Source organism: Sphaeramia orbicularis, chromosome 13 (assembly GCF_902148855.1).
Source record: "Sphaeramia orbicularis chromosome 13, fSphaOr1.1, whole genome shotgun sequence".
NCBI classification, from domain to species: Eukaryota; Metazoa; Chordata; class Actinopteri; order Kurtiformes; family Apogonidae; genus Sphaeramia; species Sphaeramia orbicularis.
Genome location: NC_043969.1, coordinates 11425374 through 11449446, shown reverse-complemented (window position 1 = coordinate 11449446; position 24073 = coordinate 11425374).

Below are 24073 nucleotides of genomic sequence, written 5' to 3'. Positions count from 1 at the left end.
CCAAAAATCAAAAAAATGACTCATTTTTTTGTTTTTCATTTTCAAAACCAGAATGAAAGACTGAAAACGGTTTGTTTTTCCATTTCCCAATTTTGTGCTCAAATGAAAAATGGAAAAAACGGATAACGACTGTTTCATCCGATTTAGCTATTTTCAGTATAGTTAGTCTGACCCGGAAGTAGTCATTACTAGGGAAAAAATGAACAAACGGAATCATGGCCGGACTGGAGGAATATTTTGCTATAATTAAGCAGCTGTTTGATACGTACGGAAGTGTGTTGCATTCACAGAAAAAAATTAATTCGGCTCTGTTTTTCTGAATTAATTAATTGAGAAAAGCAGAGCCGAGTTTAATTTTTTTCAGGAAACAGTATCTCGTTAATTCGGAAAATTCCTTTTGTTTATTTTTTCCCTAGTAATGACTACTTCCGGGTCAGACAACTGAACTATATTGAAAATAGCAAAATCGGATGAAATGTTCGTTTTCTGTTACTTCCATTTTTCATTTGAGCACAAAATTGGGAAATGGAAAAACGAACCGTTATCAGTTTTTCATTGTGGTTTTGAAAATGAAAAACAAAAAAACGAGCGGTCTTCTTGTTTTTTTGATTATTGGTTTTAAATTGAAAAACGAATGAACGAATGATACATGGATTACATTGGTCTACGTAACTTTAATAAGATGAACAGGGAAAAAATGACAAAAGTTAGCTGATGTTATCAATACATAGAATAACGTGTTATTTCATTTCACTTTTTTTGTAACTTATTTTTTATTAGTTTTTAAAGAACAACAACAAAATGAAAAGACAACAACATGAACATGTCTGGGTAGCACAGTCTTACCTATAATTTTGCTTATATAATGTCCATTTTTTCCACTTTTTGTTCATTTGTGGTTCTTGTAGTCTCAATCTGTGTGTTAGTTTTTCCATTAGAAATATGTCCTCGATCGTATTTATCCATTGATCCTTCTTCCCCCATTTCCTTGTTATACATTTTTTTGCAGCTATCAACATCACCTTTACCAAATATGTATCGTATTCACGTATAGTGCCATCACCAAAGTTGAACAAATAAAGAATTTCAGGTTTCTTTAGAATTGCGTACCCTAATACTTGACATAGGACATTGTAGATCGTTTCCCAATATTCCGAAAGTTTTGAACATTTCCAAAAAACATGAGAATGCTCAACATCCATCTCCCTGCATTCTCTCCACATTTCATTTCACTTTATTTGTTTATTTCAAGCATTTACAGAATACATGCAAATTCAAAATTCCAAAATCATTCATCTACACTCGAAAAGCAGTGGGAAAAAGAAAAACGTATTTAATCCCACCCCCATTCTCATCATTAAATAAGTTAACATAATAACGTTTTAAATACAAACTCCTGTCCTTAGACTTCAAGCCAGAACAATGAACATAATAGGCACAATAGAATAAACTCATTCGAGAGTATTTAGATTATATAACCAAAATGTGTATGAAAAATAGAAACAAAGTACATTCCTGGTGGTGTTACCACGGCAACTTACATTATAATAATTACATACCAACAATGGTAAGAAGAAACCTACAATACCACTAGTGGTAAAGGGCAGCATATACCAGTAATCGTAAAAACAATAGCAGAAAGTAATAAACAACACATACCAACTAGATGAGGAACAATAAGCACACATTAATATTTAACCCTTTCATGCATAGTCGTCACTACAGTGAACAGTTATTCTACAGCTGTTTTCTTATATATCCATGGATTTTGTTGTTTTAGTTTCATATCAGCCAAAACAGTGGACGCTTTTGCATCATCACATACAGTGCGACTGATAACATTACTGCAACTTTGCTGTTCTTGATAAACCTGATCTAACATGTTTGAGTGTAAATTAATTCCTTGTTATTGTTAGGGTTAGGTTTTGCATATTGTCTCCATGAAATGAGTAATAACTAGTATTAGAGTATGTTAAAATGTAAGAAAACATCAAATTAGCAGCATTAAAATAGTAGCAGTAGTAGTTTATTTCGAGCACATAGAATCATCAGATAACAAAGAATCATACAACATGGTCAAAATAAATAAATAAATAAAAATTTTGCGCTCGAAAAGGAGTGGGAAGAAGTATAACTTATTGATTCCCACCCCCTTTTTTACAAACTAATAATCAAACTAACACATTTTCCTCTGTATATTTTTTACAATAACACAAAACATCCATACAAACCAATCATATACACTTTTTTTAGTCACCTCATAGACAGTCAGATTTGCATAATCAACCGTTTTTAATATAAACTATAATATTTTTATGCACTTTAAATATTTACTCCAAATACAATGATCAATAAATATGATAGTATCCTCTTATCATGATAACCAATTAACTACAATAATATCTTATTTTATGCGTACTTCTATAATGTTCTCTATTTTGTTATTAACCCTTTCATGCATAGTGGTCACTACAGTGGATAGTTATTCTACAGCTGTTCTCTTATATATTCATGGGTTTTGTTGTTTTAGTTTCATATCAACCAACACATTGTACACTTCTGCATCCCATACACTACAATTGATAACATTACTGTAACTTTGCTGTTCTAAATAAACTTGATCTAACATATTTGAGTGTAAATCAATTCCTTATTATTGTTATTAGACTGTTTTGGCATGTTATCTCAATGAAGTAAGTAATGACTAGTATTAGAGTATGTTAAAATGTGAGAAAACAGCAGATTAGCGGCATGAAAATGTTTTTATTTCATAGTTTTCACAGTAAATACATGTTTTTTTGCTTCAAAAATTAAACGCATGGTGTCCAGCTGAGTGGACATTCTTGAAACTGCATGAAAAATAGCTTAATAAAAAAAAAATTATCGCATTATTTTTTTTTAATGCCTAAAGAGGAATAAAATCACTCAAGAAAAAAAAAAAAAATCTTGAATAAGGTTCTTGTAATTCATGCATGAAAGGGTTAAAATGGTTTTATTTTATAGTTTTCTCACAGTATATCTATAAATGCATGTTTCTTTGCTTCCTCAAAAATTAAACATATGGCGTCCACAGCTTAGTGGACATTTTCTCAACTCCATGAAAAATAGCTTCATAAAAAAATGTATTTGCATCATTTTTTTTAACCCTTTCATGCGCAAATTATGAGAACCTTAGTCAATATTTTTTTCTTCAGTATATTTGTTCCGCTTTACGCATGAAAAAAACAATGCAATTGATTTTTTTTTTTTTTTTTGATGAACGTATTTTTCATGGAGTTACAAAAATGTCCACTCAGCTGGACACCATGCATTCAAGTTTTGAAGCAAAGAAACATTTATTTAAAACTTATCATCAGAAAGTGATATACTGTGTGAAAACTACGAAATAAAAGCATTTTTTAATGCCACTAATTGCTAAATTGCTACTGTTTTCTCACATTTGATCATACTCTAATATTAGTTATTACTCATTTCATGGAGATAGTAGCTTCCTGAGACCCAGGAAATGGGCAGTTTTAGCTGTTTTACATTAAAAAATTGTCTTGATTGGAAACTGCATAATGCAACAGTTTTTAAAACTATTTTTATTGATTGATTGATTCTTTTAATGGAATGTCCTTTGCAATGCACAGCATTTTTAAAGTAAAACTGTCAAACTTTTGTCCCCTACAGAGGATAAAATGCATCGCTGGGTCTCAGGAGGATATGCAAAAAAAAATAAAAAATAAAAAATTGTTTGTTAATTACAGTCTAATAAGAATTAGCAATTGATTTACACTCAAACATGTAAGTGCAGATCAGGTTTATGAAGAACAGCAAAGTTACTCTAATTGTATGTATTGCAGTGCTTTGGATGACGCATAAGAGTCCTGACATGGAACTAAAACAACAAAACCCATGAATAAACAATAGAACAGCTGTAGAATAACTGTCCACTGTAGTGACCAGTATGCATGAAAGGGTTCAAGCCTAAAGAGTCAAGAAAAAATCACTCAAGAAAAAAAAATCTAGGTTAAGGTTATCATAATTCATGCATAAAAGGGTTAAAACAGAATATTGATGTAACATTAGTATTAAGACCCTCTGTCTTCATACTGGGACCAGACCATACGTTTATAGAACAGTTTAAATCTGTGGATATTTTGGCGTTGCTTGTGTCAGATATCTAGAATGTTCCAAAGTTCACTCCACATACAAACGCACAAAAACATTTATGAGTGGTTCGAAATAAAATGGAATACGATACCGTGGCAACATGGCCCTATTGTTTATCTGTTGCTAGGTAACCCATTTCAATTATATGGTTCTAGAATTCTGGTAATTGTAAGGCTATTGTATTCCAAAATTACTAATATCTCCCAAAGTATTGGTCCTATCAATTTGCCATTTTCATTAGTCTCTTCCTTGACCAAAACTACATAAGTATGACAAACTGCAGCAGTTAGCTCTTTACGGATTTTGCGTGATGCCCGAGACACACAGACAGAGCCCACTTCCCTTTTATTTTTATTATTGTTATTATAATATATGAGGTGCGACAAAAAAGAAACGAGCCAGTGGCAGCCATGCTCATGACTCAATATCTATTGGCTAACTGCTTATTTCATTGTGTTTTGAAACTTCTCGCCAATAATCTGCTATAATATTGTTCACTTATTTCAGTCCGTTCTTCTGTTGCAGGCTTTTCTGTAACATAGTGCTGTTAGGCCTCGTCACGCAATTTTTGTGTGGCACAGCGATAACAAACACAGAGCAAAGAATTAATTTGAAATTCCTTGTTAAGTAGGGGAGGAGCCCAACAGAGCAATGTTATTACCGTTAACGAAAACTAACGAAATGACGAAAATTAGAATTGTAAAAACATTTTCATTAACTGAAATAAATAAAAACTATAATTAAAAGAAAAAAAAATGATAACTTACTGAAACAGTATTGTGTGTTTACAAAACTAACTAAAACGTATAAAAATTCTGGATAAAATTCCCTTTTTTGTCTTTGTGTCGGATTGATATGAAATCGATTTATTTCCCTCAAGCAATTTTAGCTAGCAGCACCATATGATATTTAACGGTCGGTCACTTCTCGTCACTTGTGGTTTCCAGTCGTCTTCTGGTCCCCACTCTACCTGGAAACATGGAGACTCAAGTTGGGAGAAAGCAGCAGAGTCCTGTTTGGGATTTATTTGAATGCGACGGAGAAGAAGAGAAAAGATATAAAGAAACTAAAACTAAACTAAAACTTAGCATTTAGAAAATAATAAAAACTAGCAACTAAACTAATTAAAACTAACTGAATTAGAGAAAAAAAAGTCAAAACTAAATAAAACAACTGTAATGAAAAATCCAAAACTATTATAACCTTGCAACAGAGTGTCCCAAACTTCATCGTGAGGCTTACGGAGGAGATGCAATGTCACGGCTGTGAGTCTTCGAGTGGCACAAACACTTCAAGAAAGGCCGCGAGAAGGTGGACGATGACTCCAAGTCAGGACGGCCTTCCACGACAAAGACAGATGAGAACATTAAGAGAGCGAAGCAGCTGGTACGCACTGATCGCAGATTGACAGTGAGGATGATGGCGGAACAGCTCAGCCTGAACAGGGAGCCAGTGCGGACCATCTTGGCGGAGGAGCTGGGGATGCGAAAGGAGTGTGCCAAGATGGTGCCCAAGGATTTGTCGGATGACCAGAAGGAGAAGTTTGTTGGGCTCCTCCCCAACTTAACAAAGAATTTCAAATTAATTATTTGCTCCATGTTTGTTATCACTGTGCTACACAAAAGTTGCGTGATGAGGCCTAACAGCACTGTGCTACGCAAAAGCCTGAAACAGAAGAACGGAGTGAGATAAGTTAACAATACAGGGTGATTCAAAAAGAATTAACCGATTTCATTACGCAATATTTTAATAAGGAAAAGCAACAGAAAACTCCAGCCAAGTCACAAGTATTCTACTCACAATCAACTTTTATTTCCTGTCTTACAAGTGTTCAGTGTGTCCACCACCTGCAGCACGGGCAACATCAATGCGATAAGAGAATTCCATCCAGACGTGTATCCGCATGTCACGATCCACTGAGTTGATCGCTGTTGTTATTCGATGTTTAAGGTCATCGAGGTTAGCCGTTCAAAACTTAGAAAACTCCTCTTTCAAATGGTCACTGATTCATTCAGTGACGACGCTTGAGAACTGAAGCAATGCGTCATGAAATCGGTTCATTCTTTTTGAATAACCCTGAATTATAGCACAGTGTTTTCCAACCTTTTTGAGCCATGGCACATATTTTACATTAGAAAAATCACAAGGTACACCACCAAACAAAAATGTCTCAAAAAGTACATTTATTGAAATAGAATGCAAATCTAGTCTAGTCTCAATTTATACTCAGTGCCAATGAAAACGCAACACTTGAAGATTTTTATATTTTTTTAAATCGATGAAGATTTTTATTCCATAAGCGCTTTGGAATTAATCATAGGCCATTTCTATAAGGTAAAAATAAAAAATCACATCCAAATTTGTTGACAAAAAATAAGGATAAAGAAAGAAACTCAAGGACCCCCAAAACCAAAAGTCACAAAGCGGTCCCGGAGGTGCTGCAGCTCAATGTAGCAATCCTGCTGTGGCGTGGTCACACGTGCTCGTCCAGGACGAGGTCTGTCTGCAGTTGAGCCAGTTTCTTCATGCCTCTGTTGCATCCTGACTATGGTGGACACATTGCATCCAAAATGGCGCGCCACCTGCCGAGCAGAGATTCCGGCCTCCAGGAGCCCCAGAGCATGGCATCTGTGGTCACGTGTCAGTCTAGGTATCGCTGAGTTATTGCAAATGATTTTGGTGCTTTTCAGCTTGTCTTTATATAAAGAACATGACCACTCCTTAACTGACCACAATTCCTTAAGTTGAACAGTTCATTGCTGAGCAATGAGAAAAACAAGTCTTATGAATGCAGACAAGTTCATTCAAGTGTGACAATAGCTCAATAATAGCTCTCAGGTTGTTAGAAATTGTCTGGGATTATCTTATACAGGTGAAACTTAAACATATTGATGCAGCTCAGGAACAATAAAACACATTCAAGTGTTGTGTTTTCATTGGCACTGAGTATACTTACTCAGTGAGAAACCTGGGCCTGTTTAGTTGAACACAAAGCTAATATTCTTGCAGGAATTGAAGAAAGACATGGGGCGTTTGGAACAAGAAAGCTGAGAGGGGTGCATCAGTGACTCGATCCGTGGGTCCCGCGGGTCCCACATCACTAGTTAGGGGGGCTTTATCAACAGAACACACCCCATCAGGGCCAATTCACTTTAATTTTCACTTTGCAAAGGGAAACTGTTGTAGAGTGGATCATTGGTGCATGCAGTCGTATATATCTATATGACGCCACTGGCTTAGAGTAGCAAACAGGTGAAATTGGATAATCTTCCACGGCACACCTGATGATTTCTTATGTTTATGTTTATGTTTATGCATTTGGCAGACGCTTTTTTCCAAAGCAACTTACAGGGGAAAACCAATCAAATCACTCAATCAATCAAATTTTATTTATATAGCGCCAGATCACAACAAAAAGTTATCTAATGACACTTTACATATAGAGTTGGTCCAAACCAGACTCTAAGCCAATTTACAGAAACCCAACAGAATCCTCCAGGAGCAAACACTTGTGACTGGTGACAGTGGAAGGAAAAACTTCCCTTTAACAGCAGAAACCTGGAGCAGACCCAGACTCCTGGAGGATGGACGTCTGCCTGGACCAGTTGGGGTTAAAGAGAGAGAGTAAAGAAAGAGAGAAAGAGAGAGCGATAGAGATAGAGACTGGGGGAGAAGGGGGGAGTAGGGGGAGACACATGGAGGCAGTTGAGGATACGTGTGATGATGATGAAGACAGGAGAGAGGCAGGACCACCGCAGCAGGTCCAGAGATAATCCTGGGAAAATCTGTGATAATCCTGGGAAAAACCTTATTAAAATATTTAAAATGGAATGTCTGACAGTGCTAGGACAGGAGGTGCTCTCGGAAGAGCTGGGTCTTCAGGAGCTTCTTGAAGATAGGCAGGGATACCTCTGTTCTCGTAATAGACCATTCCACCAATGTGGAACGACCCATGAAAAGAGCCTGGATTGTCTTGTACAAGGTCTGGGGACCACCAGACAACGTTCCCCAGATGAGCGGAGTGGTCGTGGGGCAACATAAACTTTTATCAGTGCACCTAAGTAGGTAGGAGCAAACCCACTGAGAATTTTGTAGGCTAGGATTAACGATTTGAATTTGATGCGGGCAGCTATGGGTAGCCTGTGTAACTCAATAAGTAACGGGGTGACATGTGCCCTTTTAGGCTGATTTCTTACGGCACATTTAAGTGCCGTAGCACAGTGGTTGGGAAACACTGTTATAGCAGACTATTGGCGAGAAGTTGCACAACACAATGAAATAAGCGGTAGGCTAATAGGCATTGAGTCATGAGCATGGCTGCCACAGTCTCGTTTCTTTTTTGTCACACCTCATACGGAGCTTATTCTGAGAAAAACTAATTATTATAAGTATATATTCGTTTACATGCATCTATGCAACAGATTTCTAAATCCACGAGAAAGAACCAGTAAAGTAAATGTATTGCAATGTGCAGACACTGTATTAAATCAGATCTGGTAGCTCTAGAGCAGGGGTGTCAAACTCATTTTAGTTCAGGGGCCACATTCAGCCCAATTTGATCTCAAGTGGGCCGAACCAGTAAAATAATAACATAATAGCCTATAAATAATGACAACTCCAAATTTTTTAGTGCAAAAAATAACATTAAATGATGAAACTATTTCTATCCAAAACAAAAAAGATGTGAATAACTGGAAAAAAACTGAAATTTCTGAAGAAAAATAAGTACAATTTTATCAATATCCTGCCTCAACTTATGATTTCTACATGTGCACTACAGATCAGATCTACCAAGACACTAAACAGGCAGAATATTGTTAAAATTACACTTATTTTTCTTCAGACATTCCAGGTTGTTCATATTTGTTCAGGTTATTGACATTTTATTGTTAAAGGATATCAGAATTTAATGTTCTTTGCAATAAATCAAAGAGAAAAAATGTGTGTTGCCATTATTTATCGGCATAATATCATATTATTTTTCACATTAACCCTTTCATGCATGAATTATAAGTGCCTTAATCAAAATGTTTTTTTTCCTGAGTGTTTTTATTCCTCTAGGCATTAAAAAAAATAATGCAATTGAAATAGTTTTATAAACCCATTTTTCATGGAGTTGCAAAAATGTCCACTCAGCTGGATGCCAAGCATTTAATTTCTGAAGCAAAGAAACATATTTACTGATAAACTGTGTGAAAACTATGAAATAAAAACATTTTTAATGCAGCTAATCTGTTTTCTTACATTTTAATATACTCTAATACTAGTCATTACTCACTTCATTGAGATAATATGCAAAAAAAAAACGTTAATTACAGTTTAATAACAATAACAAGCAATTGATTTCCACTCAAACATGTTAGTGCAGATCAGGTTTATCAAGAACAGTAAAGTTACAGTAACAGTGTGAATTCCAGTCTATGGGATGGTGCATGCACTGCAAAAATCTCAATCTCACCAAGTGGATTTTTTTCATTTCTTGTCAAAATATCTCATTACACTCAAAATGAGACATAATCACCTAAAGAGTAAAAATGTTTTGCTTAATTCAAACCAAAAAAATAAAATCTGCCAATGGAACAAGTGAAAATTATCTTGGTAAGATTTCTTGAAATCAGATTTTGCAGATCTGATGTTCTTATTTCTCACTGAAAAGTTCCTAATTTAGGTGATTCTGTCTTATTTTACGTGTGATGAGATATTTGGACTAGAAATGAGAAAAATACACTTGGTAAGATTTAGATTTTTGTAGTGTAAGTGTCCACTGTGTTGGCTGATATGGAACTAAAACAACAAAATCCATGAAAATACAAGAGAACAGCTGTCCACTGTAGTGACCACCATGCATGAAAGGGTTAAACCAAGAAGAATATTTGGAGTCCTTATTTCTAGGTTATTATGCTATTATTTTTGAGTTTGATGCCCTTGACTGTTAATATCTTCAGGGTGATTTTAGCATTTTGCACTTTGTAAATTCATCCCGCGGGCCAGATTGGACCCTTTGGCGGGCCGGTTTTGGCCCCCGGGCCGCATGTTTGACATCTGCGGTCTAGAGCAAAAACAACTCTCTTATTAATTCTCAAAATCACTTGCAATCTTGTATAAATCTAGAAACGTATTGAATTCCAAGGCCTTGCATTTAATCTATTACTCATTGATTGTTCCCTATATAACTTACTGTGTGGAATTGTGGGGATCCACCTTCAAAACCACCATAAATTCAATAATAAAACTGCAAAAACGAGCTATACGTATTATCAATAAGGCTGATTATTATGCACACATGGAGCCACTTTTTCTAAATTCTTATGTGATGAAATTTTATGATCTCTTTTATTATGAAATAATGCAAATTATGTTCAGAGCAAAATCAAAAATGCTCCTTGACCCAATACAGAGGTTCTTTTCAATTCAGGACATTCCATATAATCTCAGAGGTGTTTGCAAATTTACTGTACAAAAAGCTAAAAAAAAAAAAAAAGTATGAAAAGGAGATGTGTGTCCATTATTGGAGTTAAATTTTGGAATGATGCCAACATAAATTTAAAAACATGTAATTCTTTTTTGGTTTTTAAGAAAATGGTTTGTAAAGCTATTTTTGAAGCTTATAAATGCGATTAATTATCTGTTGTTGTTGTTTCTTTGGAGGTTGGTAGCCTAAAAAGTTGTAATATAGGATAGGCTTTGATAAGCAGTCTGCTTCTGCCTATACCTTTTCAGTCATTATTCAACACATTATCCAACACATGATTCTTGGTTTTGTGATTCTGTGTTTTTTTTTTTTCTTTCTTTTGCGTGAAATGTCAATACTGTGTACTAGGGCTGCTCGATTATAGAAAAAAAAAAAAAAATCACGATTATTTTAGCAATAATTGAAATCACGATTATTAAAAATGATTATTTGTTAACCTTAAAGTTGTTTATTTTTTTCCTGCAAAACAATGTAAGATATACTCTTTAAATATAAATAAAGCTTTTAACCATTAAAATAAAGTATGTTCACTTTTGTACGAAACAAAAAAATCTTTGAATGCAAATAAGTATACTGTAAATTCAAGTATGTTTCCTTTTGTGAACAAATAGTGCACTGGAATTAAACTCCTCTAGACTTGCCATAGAACTGGAGCAATAAAAAAAAACTCATGTAAAGTGCAAATTATAAATTCAAGTATGTTCAGTGTCGTATGAAACATAGTAAATTCAGTGGCGTGCTGTGAGGTTTCAGTTAGGTTAATACGGGAGTTGCAGCGTAAAGAGATTCGGAGACTGAAGATTGCATTGCGGACGAAGTTGTAGACGGAGTTGTTTTTATGTGTTTTAGTTTTTCATAAGATTACGATAAAGGTGGCGGTGGTTAAACTTTAGATGGTTAAAACGGTTTGTTGTGTTAGCGGTCGGTGCGGACACAACTACGAAACACTTTTTGCACGTGATGTGTTTTTGCTCTTCGTCTTCTTCATCAAACCCAAAGTGATTCCATACAATTGAATTGGACTTGCCTTTTTTGTTTACCAAGCACTTCTGCTGCGATTCTCCTGCTATTTTTCCAGACCGCTAGGTACGACTTTCCTCTTGGGGTGGACCTGCCGGCTAGCTGGCAGCTGTAGCTTAGAGGGGGGCGGGGCAGAGCAGCTCATGGTAGCTTGCGTGCGTGTGAATTAAACGACTCAAAATTAATAATCGTTTTTTCTCGATTACATAATTTTTGTAATCGTTGCGTGTAATAATCGAAATCGTAATTGAATTTCGATTAATTGCACAGCCCTACTGTGTACAATATTTGGTGTTGTCATGACTGAATAAACTACTACTACTACTACAATTGAACATTTGGACCCAAGACTATATCTATGAAACTATAGGCATTTTACTTGTAACTTCATATACATAAAACCCTTTTCTCTTGCCAACATACAGTGGTTTGTAAAATGTTTACTCAAATATGTCTACTTTGATTTACATTATTCACTAACTTTCAATCATGATGTGAAAGCATCTGGTGTTTCTGCTTCTGTGAACAAAGCATGAGCAAAGACGTGAAGTGACATACGGCGGGCTCGTCGGTCCAGTCGCATAAGAAAGGATGCGGTTGTCTCCATCTGTTCGATGAGGAGGGTCAGCGCTTAGGGTAATGATGAAGATGATGAAGCGCGTACAGTAAACTGACAGAAACCACTTTGTTCTTTGTTGTTTTCTCTACAGCGGTACAGATACAGTCAGATGTAATGGATGTTTTCGGTTTGTTATAAGATTTGATGCATCGCAAGTAGAAAATGAGTAGCTGAAAGATGCTTATTTGTATCCAACATAGCACATTTCAAACATGTTCAAAGCTGATTTATTTGTGTTACGCATAAAAGTGTACATTGCTTTGTATCTCAGAAAGTGAAACTATCTGCTTTTCCTTTTTGAAGTTCTTAAAGCTGGTACACTGGGAAAGTTTGACTTTATGTCGACTTAAAAACCGTGTATGACCAATGAGCAGCTCAGTAAGTTTCTCTATTATTATTATTTTTGGACCAGCCAGTGTCTTTGTTCTCTTTTGTTCCCTTTTCTCTTGCTGACGGTCGTTTCTCTCCAGAATAGTTATGATGACTGCAACAAAGAGAATTAAATATGAGTGGCGTGCTGGCCAAACATGAAGTGAAACTGAAACAAGAAAAAAAAAAAAAAAAAAAAGCCATACAAACCATTAATTAAACTGCCATTAAGCTTGTTTTATTCAGACTGTGTTTAGTTGGAACATTTTCATTTCTATTTTTACAAATGGAATAACTGAACTACTGTTGTTAATTCCTTCGTGTTTACCGTAAGGGGAATTAAAAAAGAAAAAAAAAAAAAAACTAAACCATTTCTTCTGTGTTTTTTCTTCTGAGCATCCTTAACTGTTTTTGCTTTTAGGGTTCCTCATAGTGTTCACTCTGCTTGAAAAGTGGATTTGTTAACTTGTGAGGGGATTAAGTTTCTTATACCTCTGAGTAGATTGGCAATCTGTTGAGGCAGTCAGCGTTGGAGAGAAAATTGCTCTGAGTTATGTCTTTCACTCAGTTCAGGCTGTTTCTGTCTAAATTTATGAGCAGTCACGGTAACAGCCTGAAAAAAAAAAAGGCATTTCTGCGTCCTGAAGCGTTCTTGTCTTTTCTTATTTTGCCCATTTTTCTTATGACCACTTACTTCTGTTAAATAAATATTTTTGTGGACACAGTGATTTTGTTAAATTCGTCTTAAATCTCTCATTTCCTCTGGGATGAGAAATGAAAATCAATCATTAATCGGTGCTTTTGATTGGTTGAACTCGAAACACAACTTTGCAAATCATGAAATCTAATCTAGTACCTATTGTTATTTCTGTTAAACAACCTTATCCCTATTGATTTCATGCATCTTACATACTATGTATTTCTATTTTCTCCTCTAAATTAACCCATAAAGATCCATTGCTGCTTATGTGGCAGTCCCAAAATAGTTTTTTCTTTATATTTTAATTTTCTTATGCAAGGGAGAATGTTTGATTTTGACATTGGTGGGAACGCAAAAGTGCTCCAAGGCAGCACTCCTGAAAGTTGATGTTTTTTTCACATTTGCTTGAAATAAAGGAAAAAATCTTGAATTAAGCAAAAAAAAAAAAAAAAATCTTCAATTAAGCCAAAAAAAAATCTCAAACTTAGCAAAAAATCTTGAATTAAGACAAAAAAATCTTCAGTTAAGTAAATAAAAATCTTGAATTAAGTAAAAAAAAATCTTGAATTAAGACCAAAAAAGTCTTCAATTAAGTAAAAAAAAAAAATCTTGAATTAAGACAAAAAAATCTAGAATTAACAACTTATTTTTTTTCTCTTTGTTTTAGTGCAAAAAATAACATTAAACTATGAAAATATTTACATTCACAAACTATTGTGTAACACTAAAATGTGAATAACCTGAACAAATATGAACAACCTGAAATGTCTAAAGAAATTTCAGCACAATTTCAACAATTTTTCTGCCTGCTCCTCAGTGTTTAGTGTCTTTGTAGATCTGATCACATGGAGAAATGGGAAGTTGAGGAATAATACTGTTAAAACTGCACTAAGTTTTCTTATGTTTTTTAATTTAACTTTGAGTTTTTTCTTTTTTTTTTTGTGATAGTTTATAAAAGCAAGTATTTTCATAATTTAAAGTTTTTTTTTTGTTTTTTTTTTACACTAAAACAAAGACAAAAATTTGGAGTTGTCATTATTTCTATATTATTATGTTATTATTTTTCTGGTCCAGCCCACTTCAGATCAAATTTAGCTGAATATGGCCCCTAAACTAAAATGAGTTTGACACCCCTGTTCTAGTCGAAGCCATTTCATTCACCTGTAATATTAAAAAAAACAACAATCATAAATTGGCAAAAGTAAAATCTTCAGAACTCATTTATTGAAAGAAATATGAAAGAATTTTGTATCATATGATGTGAAAATGCCCATAAACGTAAGCAAAAATGTTAAAAAGCCAATATGTAGCATAGTTCAGAAAGTTGACCTGATTGAGCAAAATTAATGTGATTTTTGGATTCAGCACACCAAAATTATCCTAAATTAGCTCAAAAAACTTAAATGATAAATTTGTTGTTGACCAGTGTAGTGAGTACACAGTAGTGGCTGGATATTGGTAGGGACGTGTCTTTAGCGTCCCTACACAATTCTACACCCCTGTTCTTGTGTGATTTTCACCATCTGTATATAAAAGGGAAGTGGACCACTGTATGTTGGCAACAGAAAAGGGTTTTATGTATATTAAGTTACAAGTAAAATGCCTCCGGAATAATTGGCTGTAGTTTCACAGATAAAGTCTAGGGTCAAAATGTTAAATTGTGAGAATTAATAAGAGAATGGCTTTTACTCTCGAGCACAGGTGTCAAACATGCGGCCTGGGGGCCAAATGCGGCCCGCCAAAGGGTCCAATTCGGCCCCTGGGATATCTTTGCCAAGTGCAAAAATTCCACGGTCTTGAATTGAATTAAGCAAAAAAAAAAAAAAAGAAAAAAAAAAAAAAAAAATTAGATTGAATTAAGGAAAAAATCTTGAGTTAAGCCAAAAAAAAAAAAATCTTCAATTAAGTAAAAAAAAAATTCAGTTAAGCCAAAAAACAAAATCTTCAACTAAGTAAGAAAATCTTGAATTAAGCCAAAAAATCTCAAATTTAGCAAAAAATCTTGAATTAAGCCAAAAAAAATAAAATAAAATAAAAATCTTCAATTAAGCCCCAAAAAATTTTAAATTTAGCAAAAAATCTTGAATTAAGCCAAAAAAAATATTCAATTAAGTAAAAAAATCTTGAATTGAGCTAAAAAAAAAAAAAAAAAAAATCTTCAATTAAGTAAAAAACAAAAAAAACTTGAATTAAGCCTAAAAAAAATTTCAATTAAGTAAAAAATATCTGGAATTAAGCCAAAAAAAAAATAATCTTCAATTAAGTAAAAAAAATCTTAAATTAAGCAAAAAAAAAAAAATCTTCAATTAAGTTAAAAAATATTTCAATTAAGCCAAAAAAAAAAAAACTTCAATTAAGTAAAAAAAATCTGGAATTAAGCAAAAAAAAAAAAAAATAAATAAAATCTGGAATTAACAACTTAAATTTTTTTCTTTGTTTTAGTGCAAAAAATAACATTAAATTATAAAAATATTTACATTTACAAACTGTCCTGTAACACTAAAATGTGCGTAACCTGAACAAATATGAACAACCTGAAATGTCTAAAGAAAATTAAACACAATTTTAACAATTTTTCTGCCTGTTCCTCAGTGTTTAGTGTCTCTGTAGATCTGATCCATAATGCACATGGAGAAACGGTAAGTGGAGGAATAATATTGTTAAAATTGCACTAAATTTTCTTACGTTTTTTTAATTTAAATTTCAGTTTTTTCTTTTTCTTTCTTTTTTCTTTTTTGGATAGTTAATAAAAGTAAGTATTTTCATAATTTAATGGGATTTTTTTTACACTAAAACAAAGACAAAAATTTGGAGTTGTCATTATTTATAGGTTATTCTGTTATTATTTTACTGGTCCGGCCCACTGCAAATCAAATTTAGCTGAATATGGCCCCTGAACTAAAATGAGTTTGACACCTCTGCTCTAGAGCTACCAGATCTGCTTTAATACAGTGTCTGCACACGCAGTACATTCACTTTACTGGTTCTTTCTTGTGGATTTAGAAATCTGTTGTATAAATGCACATAAACTAATATATACTTGTAATAATTAGCTTTTCTTAGAATATGCCCTATATATTGTAATAATAATAATAATAAAAGGGAAGTGGACTGTCTGTGTGTCTCAGGCATCACACAAAATCTGTAAAGAGCTGACTGCTGCAGTTTGTCATACTGATGTATTTTTGGTCAAGGAAGAGACTAGCAAAAACAGCTAACTGATAGGACCGATATTTTGAGAGATATTTGTAATTTTGGAATACAATAGCCTTATAATGGCCTTGCCCAGAATCATAGAATCATAGATTTGAAGTGGGTTACCTAGCGACAGATAAAGACTAGGGCCCCGTTGCCATGGTGTCAAATTTCATGTGCAGAAACAGGTTATTCAAGTGAAAACGCCAATGGAATTTGCCGAGAAAGTAAAGGAATGAACTGGATCAGAGGATCTAGAACCACTTGTAGTTCCCTACGGGTCAACATCTAGTCTATTTTATTATAATATTATCCTCTGTATTTTACATTTTTTCAGTGCAAATCAGGTATTTTCCTGTATTTAATTAGCTGATCATGTAGATGTTCATAAAAGCTCAGATTATAGTTGGGGGTTTTTATATCCCAAACAGAGAAAACTGAAGAAAATGTGACTTTTTCAGTGAAATATCATTAACTGATGAATATAAAGCAAGTGTTTTCATGCACTGTCATTGGTAGGGATGGGAATTGTTAGGAATTTAACGATTCCGATTCCATTATCGATATTGCTTATCGATCCGATTCCTTATCGATTCTTGTATCGATTCTCATTGGGTGAGGGAATAAAAGAGTACAAACGGATGTGTTTGCATTAACTGTCTTTTATATTTCCATCTCTGTGCAAAAAATATAACATATACAATATGTACAAATAATAATAACAGATGACGCCGGGCCAGTTGGGGGGGGCGTAGAGTGAAAGTGAAACTAAAGATGCTTTACTAATTCCTCTATTGCCGCATTTCTACTATGTGGAAGCGGTTTGGCTCGGCTCGTCTCCCGTTGTTGTGCACCTCATTTCCTTTCCCTTCTTACCTTCGGAAACTTGTATTTGAGGAGTTACGACATTTGTTGCCCGCACCAGAACCAGCCCGGTGTTCACTCTGCCGCTACGTTCATTCACAAGCACCGCTAAGTGACATTCCTGTAAATGAATCACATGCTGTGCACAAATGTTTGAGGATATTGGAGGGATTCCACCCTTTTGAAGACATGGAAGCTTTGACAGTGTCCCAAGTAAGTGGACCTGGTGTCGTTCTTTTAGACCAGGGGTGTCAAACATGCGGCCCGGGGGCCAATTGCCAAAGGGTCCAGTTTGGCCCCTGGGATGTTTTTGCCGAGTGCAAAAATTCCACAGTCTTGAATTGAATTAAGTAAAAAATCCTGAATAAAGCCAAAAAAAAAACTTCAATTGAGTAAAAAAAAAAATCTTCAATTAAGTCAAAAAAAAAAAAAAAAAAAGAAATTTCAAACTTAGCAAAAAATCTTGAATTAAGACAAACAAAAATCTTCAATTAAGTAAAAAAAAAAAAAAAGTCTTGATTTAAGCCAAAAAATTATTTAATTAAGTTAAAAAAATCTTCAATTAAGTAAAAAAAATCTTGAATTAAGCCAAAAAAAAAATATAATAATAAAAACTAAAAAAAATCTTCAATTAAGTTAAAAAAACAAAAAAAATTCTTGAATTAAGCCAAAAAAAAAAAAAAATCTAGAATTTTTTTCTGTTTTAGAGCAAAAAATAACATGAAATTATGAAAATATTTACATTTACAAACTATCCTGTAACACTAAAATGTGAATAAGCTGAACAAATATGAACAACCTGAAATGTCTAAAGAAAATTAAGCACAATTTGAACTATTTTTCCTCCTGTTCCTCAGTGTTTAGTGTCTTTGTAGATCTGATCCATAATGCACATGTAGAAATGATAAGTTGAGGAGAAATATTGTTAAAATTGCCCTAAATGTTCTTATATTTTTAGATTTAAATTTCAGTTTTTTCAGGTTTTTTTTTTTTTTTTTTTTTGGATAGTTTATAAAAGTAAATATTTTCATAATTTAATGGGTTTTTTTGGGTTTTTTTTCTTGTTTTTTTTTTCTTACACCAAAACAAAGACAAAAATTTGGAGTTGTCACTATTTATAGGTGATTATGTTATTATTTTTCTGGTCACTTCAGATCAAATTTAGCTGAATATGGCCCCTGAACTAAAATGAGTTTGACACCCCTGTTTTAGACCATTTCTGCCTCAGCGCCATGTTGGCTACATTCTGACCAAAACAATGCAGCGTATGTGTGACGTCATCGCGCATGCCCAACGAAGGTGGAATCGATAAGCAGAATCGTTAAGCAGGTAGGCAAACGATTCCAAGGAATCGAGCTACTGGGAACCGGTTCTCAAAAAAGAACTGGTTCTAGATTCCCATCACTAGTCATTGGTCAAACTTAATGGGTTTTACTGGTCAATCAGTGTTGTAGAAGATGACGGTGATGACCATGAAAAGACAACAAACTGTATTTTACACCAATTATTCACATGGATTGACAGGATTAATAGATCAACAGGTATTAAATAGTTCAGGCCAGTAAATGCAGAGTGCGATTTGTTGGGGGGGATGGGGAAGTATAGCAAAATATTCCTCCAGTCCGGCCATGATTCCGCTTGTTTATTTTTTTCCCTAGTTACGACTACTTCCGGGTCAGATAACTTAACTATATTGAAAATAGCAAAATTGGATGAAAAGGTCGTTATCCATTTTTTTCCATTTTTCATTTGAGCACAAAATCAGGAAATGTAAAAACGAACCATTATCCATTTTTCATTCTGGTTTTGAAAATGAAAAACAAAAAAATGAATAATTTTTGTTTTTTTGGTTTTAAATTGAAAAACGAATCAACGAACAATACACGGATTGGTGGTGGTGGTGGGGGGGGGGTGTCCAGTGGATACAGGTTAGAGGTTTCAGTTTTGTTTCTCACCAGTGTTAGTTATGAACCGTACCGGTGGCTGTTTGGGTCTTTATTGGTTAAAGATAATCTGTGTTGAATGAGGAATGTTCAACACAGCTGTATTTAATGTTGTTTTATTTGCTCCCGTTTCCATTCAGTATTTGAATATCTGGCGAAGGGAGGTAATTGTTGAACCATTGAATGAACTGTTTGGTGAATGCAGCGCTGATTCAGTTAAGTGTTCTCTCCTTCATAATTGCAAAGTCCTTGTACTGTGCTGTGCTATGTGGGATGAAATGAGTTATTTTCAAGTGTTTCGCCAGAGCCATTATTACCAGAAATCGCCCAATAATGTGAGACTGTTTCACATTTATCTTTGAGATTTGATTTATTTATTTATTTTATTCTTCCTATGAGCCCATTCCAGTCGAACACAGATGCTGCCAAAGTTAGACAACTCACAGCTCTGCGGAAGAAAAGCAATCAGTCAGGCAACCATCAAAAGAGCACATACCAGGCATCTAATGAATCACCACACTGGAAGACTTCCTAATCGCAGTATTGCACAGTGCAGAAAGCAATAATGATAGATAGCTATACATCTCAACAGCGAGGATTTTTCTTGGATTTGGAGTTTCTAAATTAACCGAGCGCCGTCCTGAATTTGTAATTCGGCATCAGTAGTTTCAACAACTGAGCAGACTTGAGAGGCAGCATACTTCAACTGTTATTATTTTTATCTAAATACTCCTCAGTGTTTCCAGTTGAACCAGTCTCAAGTTCACTTTCTTTCACATGATGGATAGATCTTTGTTTTTTTTTTTGTTTTTTTTTTAATCTCGAGACCTTTCTTTGACTTGAGATCTTGACAGTTCTGTGTCATGCTTTTTAAAAAAAACGCTTCTTTCTTTCCCAACAGTGTGTCATAATTTGTCTTATCTGAAGAAAGAATCAACTTCATAAGCCTACCAGCCCCCTCCCCACCCCTTTAAAAAAAAAAAAAGACTTAAGAGGACTCTTGGCAATGCTTTAAATGTCGTTGATATAAAAATAGATACAACGATTTGGCTTGTTTTCAGGTGGTTTGTGACACCTTGATGCTAATCCCTTTAGAATATCAAAGTTTATGTCTTTTATGTCCCCACAATATCATCTTTTTTTTTTTTTTTTTTTTTTTTTAAACAAACCGATATCGATCTTTCCCATCTAGGTTCTTCTTTTACAGTGTTACAGTTGAAGTCTGAGACATCCATTGTGATTCAACATCACATCAGCCTGTCACTTTAGCCTTATCATTTTGATGAGAGACACCCACGACTTTTGTTAAAATGATAAGAAACACACAAGGCAGAGGATGTGATAACAAACACAGACAGACAGTACCTCTGCTAATACAAACTCAAGACTTTTTGAAACATAACCAAGAAGGATTTACGTATGTGTGTGAATTCACGTCGTAGACTCTTGAGGCGTCATCCACATCCTCAGATCTTGAGCCAGAAACGAAACATTCTTGGCTCGATCTAAATCAAACTAGATGTAATTTGGATTTTAGAAACAATTGTACCAAGAGAGAAAACAGAATGCAAGATTAATAATGTTTCATAATCATTTTCTATTCGCTTACACAAGATTAAGGCTACATTCAGACAGCAGGTATGAATGCACAATTCAGATTTTTTGGTGAAATCCAATTTTTTTGTGTGCTCGTTCATATTACAGGGTGGGGAAGCAAAATGTACAATATTTTGAGGCAGGGATTGAAAGACAGTGTATGACCAATTAGTTTATTGAAAGTCATGAGAATTTATTTGCCACAAGAAAATTGACATAATAGAAAATGTTTTTATTCTATGTGTCCTCCTTCTTTCTCAATAACTGCCTTCACACGCTTCCTGAAACTTGCGCAAGTGTTCCTCAAATATTCGGGCGACAACTTCTCCCATTCTTCTTTAATAGTATCTTCCAGACTTTCTCGTAATAGTTTTGCTCATAGTCATTCTCTTCTTTCCATTATAAACAGTCTTTATGGACACTCCAACTATTTTTGAAATCTCCTTTGGTGTGACGAGTGCATTCAGCAAATCACACACTCTTTGACGTTTGCTTTCCTGATTACTCATATGGGCAAAAGTTTCTGAAAAGGTATGGATAATAGTGTTAGGTATGATTATGACATCAATATATGTTTGGTTTCAAAACAATTGACGTAGTGCCTGCTGAGAAAAAACAACTAAATGTTCATTGTAAATTTTGCTTCCCCACCCTGTATGAATGAATGAATGGTTTATGTTTGGATTATACAGTAATCACCGCACACAGTACAACAACCACAATAAACACAAAAAACAAAAAAAGGAATAGGCCAGAAGCAGAAGCACATTACACATTAAATGCGACTTCTGTAAGTTTTGAGTATGAACTGATTGCGACTCTGAAGTGAGCCGCATGCGCAAAAGAGGTCCTGGCGTAATACGTGACCACGCAGGAATGTATTGTGTTTACGAAAGTCAATGTTTTTCCCACCACTCCTCTTCCTGGGACAACGAATTGTGACGTTTGTCGCATTTCAATGACTTAACCCCTTTAGCCCTATCAGCCCGCGGGTGGGCCGATAGGGCTAAAAAATTATATTAGGGCTAAAAAATTATATTAATATTCATCTACTATAAAAATATAATAAATCAGGACAATGGATGTTTTTTCAACTTTTGCTCAAAGTTTAGACCCTAATGTTAATAAAAGTACATCAAAAGTGTATTTTAGTGCAAACTTTAATGTTCAAACTTGATTTTTAATCTTTGTGGGGTGAAATATACGCTATTAAAAATCTCCGACACGAACAATTAATTTATGCATATCATCGTCAATCCAGCCGAAAAAAAAAAACAGGTGAGGATAAAAAATTCTAATTTCTCTTTTAGTTTGTTACAGTTTACGCAGGCATAGTAATAGATACAATATTTTAGACAATGGGAATAGATTCTGTGAGGTCTCTAAATGTCCAAGAACATCCATATGAACCTTATTATTGTGGAGTAATTCTTCATTTACTTTAGGTATGTCTGTTTAGGTGTTTTTCCCTTGAAAATATGGTCAGGGTTAAACAGGTTTAAAGGTCGGATAATTGCAACCTGGTGGTCAGACTGAAGTTGCATTGCAAAATATATAGGACCACATATGAAAGTGGCCTGAGTCGGATTTGAAAAAATCGGATTCGTGCTGCTCAAACTGTCTTTAACAGATCGGATACAGGTCACATATGGGTAAAAAAATCGGATTTGGGCCACATTTGCCTGCAGTCTGAATGTAGCCTTAGGGCGCTTTCACACTGCGTACCCGAGTCCATACTGTTCTTGGATACGTTTACACTTTTCCAGCAGATGTTGCGTTCACAAGCATGTACTGCAGCCCATGCCCGAGTATGAGTGGGTGTTGCAGGACCGTAAAAGTAGGTGGTGGTGCAGAAGGAATTCTGTAGCTATCCAACAAACGCAGAAGTCAGAAGAAAACAAACCCATATGTCATCAACCGAGTGACTGTTCTGTTCATTTGTCTACAATGGTGGTTAATACTTTTCTATCTGTTAGCCTGTTTGAGGCAAAGTGAAGAAGAGCAGCCTTCGTTGCCCCTGTTTTATCACCGAGTGGTTCGGTTGATAGGTGATCCCATGCTGCATGGATCCAAGGCTTTTTCAGGAGACAGCAGGAGCACCAGTTGTGGTCTTGTGGCGATTAGGTCATTTCCGTCGTCGAAGTGGTGATTAGGTCACGTCCAGTCTCCGACACAGATCACACATGGCAACGTACCGTACTGGAGTCCACACAGTCCGTACCGAAGACTACCTTCTCAGTTGGACTCGGGTACGGTACTCAAGCACAGAACATTTGCATCCACACTGATAAAATGGAGCAGACTTTGGGGTCCAACGTACTCGGGTACCCAGTGTGAAAATGCTCTTAGATACAACACTGGAAGACACTAGAAGAGCTTCTATAGAGTCAGTGGCGATTTCTCATAGACTGCAAGGGAAGCTCGGCTCCCCCTAAAATTACGGAAATTAAATGGTCAAATATGTACGGTTGTGTTGACATTTCATTGACTACAAATGTGTTAGAACCAAGGTTATGATAGTTTTGGATTTTTCATTACAGTTTAGTTTTATTTAGTTTTGACTTTTTTTTCTAATTCAGTTAGTTTTAATTCATTTTTAGAGCAGGTTTGCTAGTTACCTCCGCCAAGGAGGTTATGTTTTTGCCAGGGTTTGTTTGTCTGTCTGTCTGTCTGTCTGTTTGTTTGTCTGTCCGTTAGTGTGCAACATAACTCCAAAAGTTATGAACAGATTTTGATGAAATTTTCAGGGTTTGTTGGAAATGGGATAAGGAAGAAATGATTACATTTTGGTGGTGATCGGGGGTGGGGGGGGCCCACGGGGGGGGCGCAGACCAGAAAATTTCATCAAAATCTGTCCATAACTTTTTGAGTTATGTTGCACACTAACGGACAGACAAACAGACAGACAGACAGACAAACAAACCCTGGCAAAAACATAACCTCCTTGGCGTGGGGGGGCCCACGGGGGGGCCACTGATCAGCCTTGGCGGAGGTCTGCGCTCTCCGAGTGCTTCTAGTTTGTTTGTTTGTTTGTTTGTCTGTCCGTTAGTGTGCAACATAACTCAAAAAGTTACGGACAGATTTGGATGAAATTTTCAGGGTTTGTTGGAAATGGGATTTTTTTTTTTTTTTTTTTAATA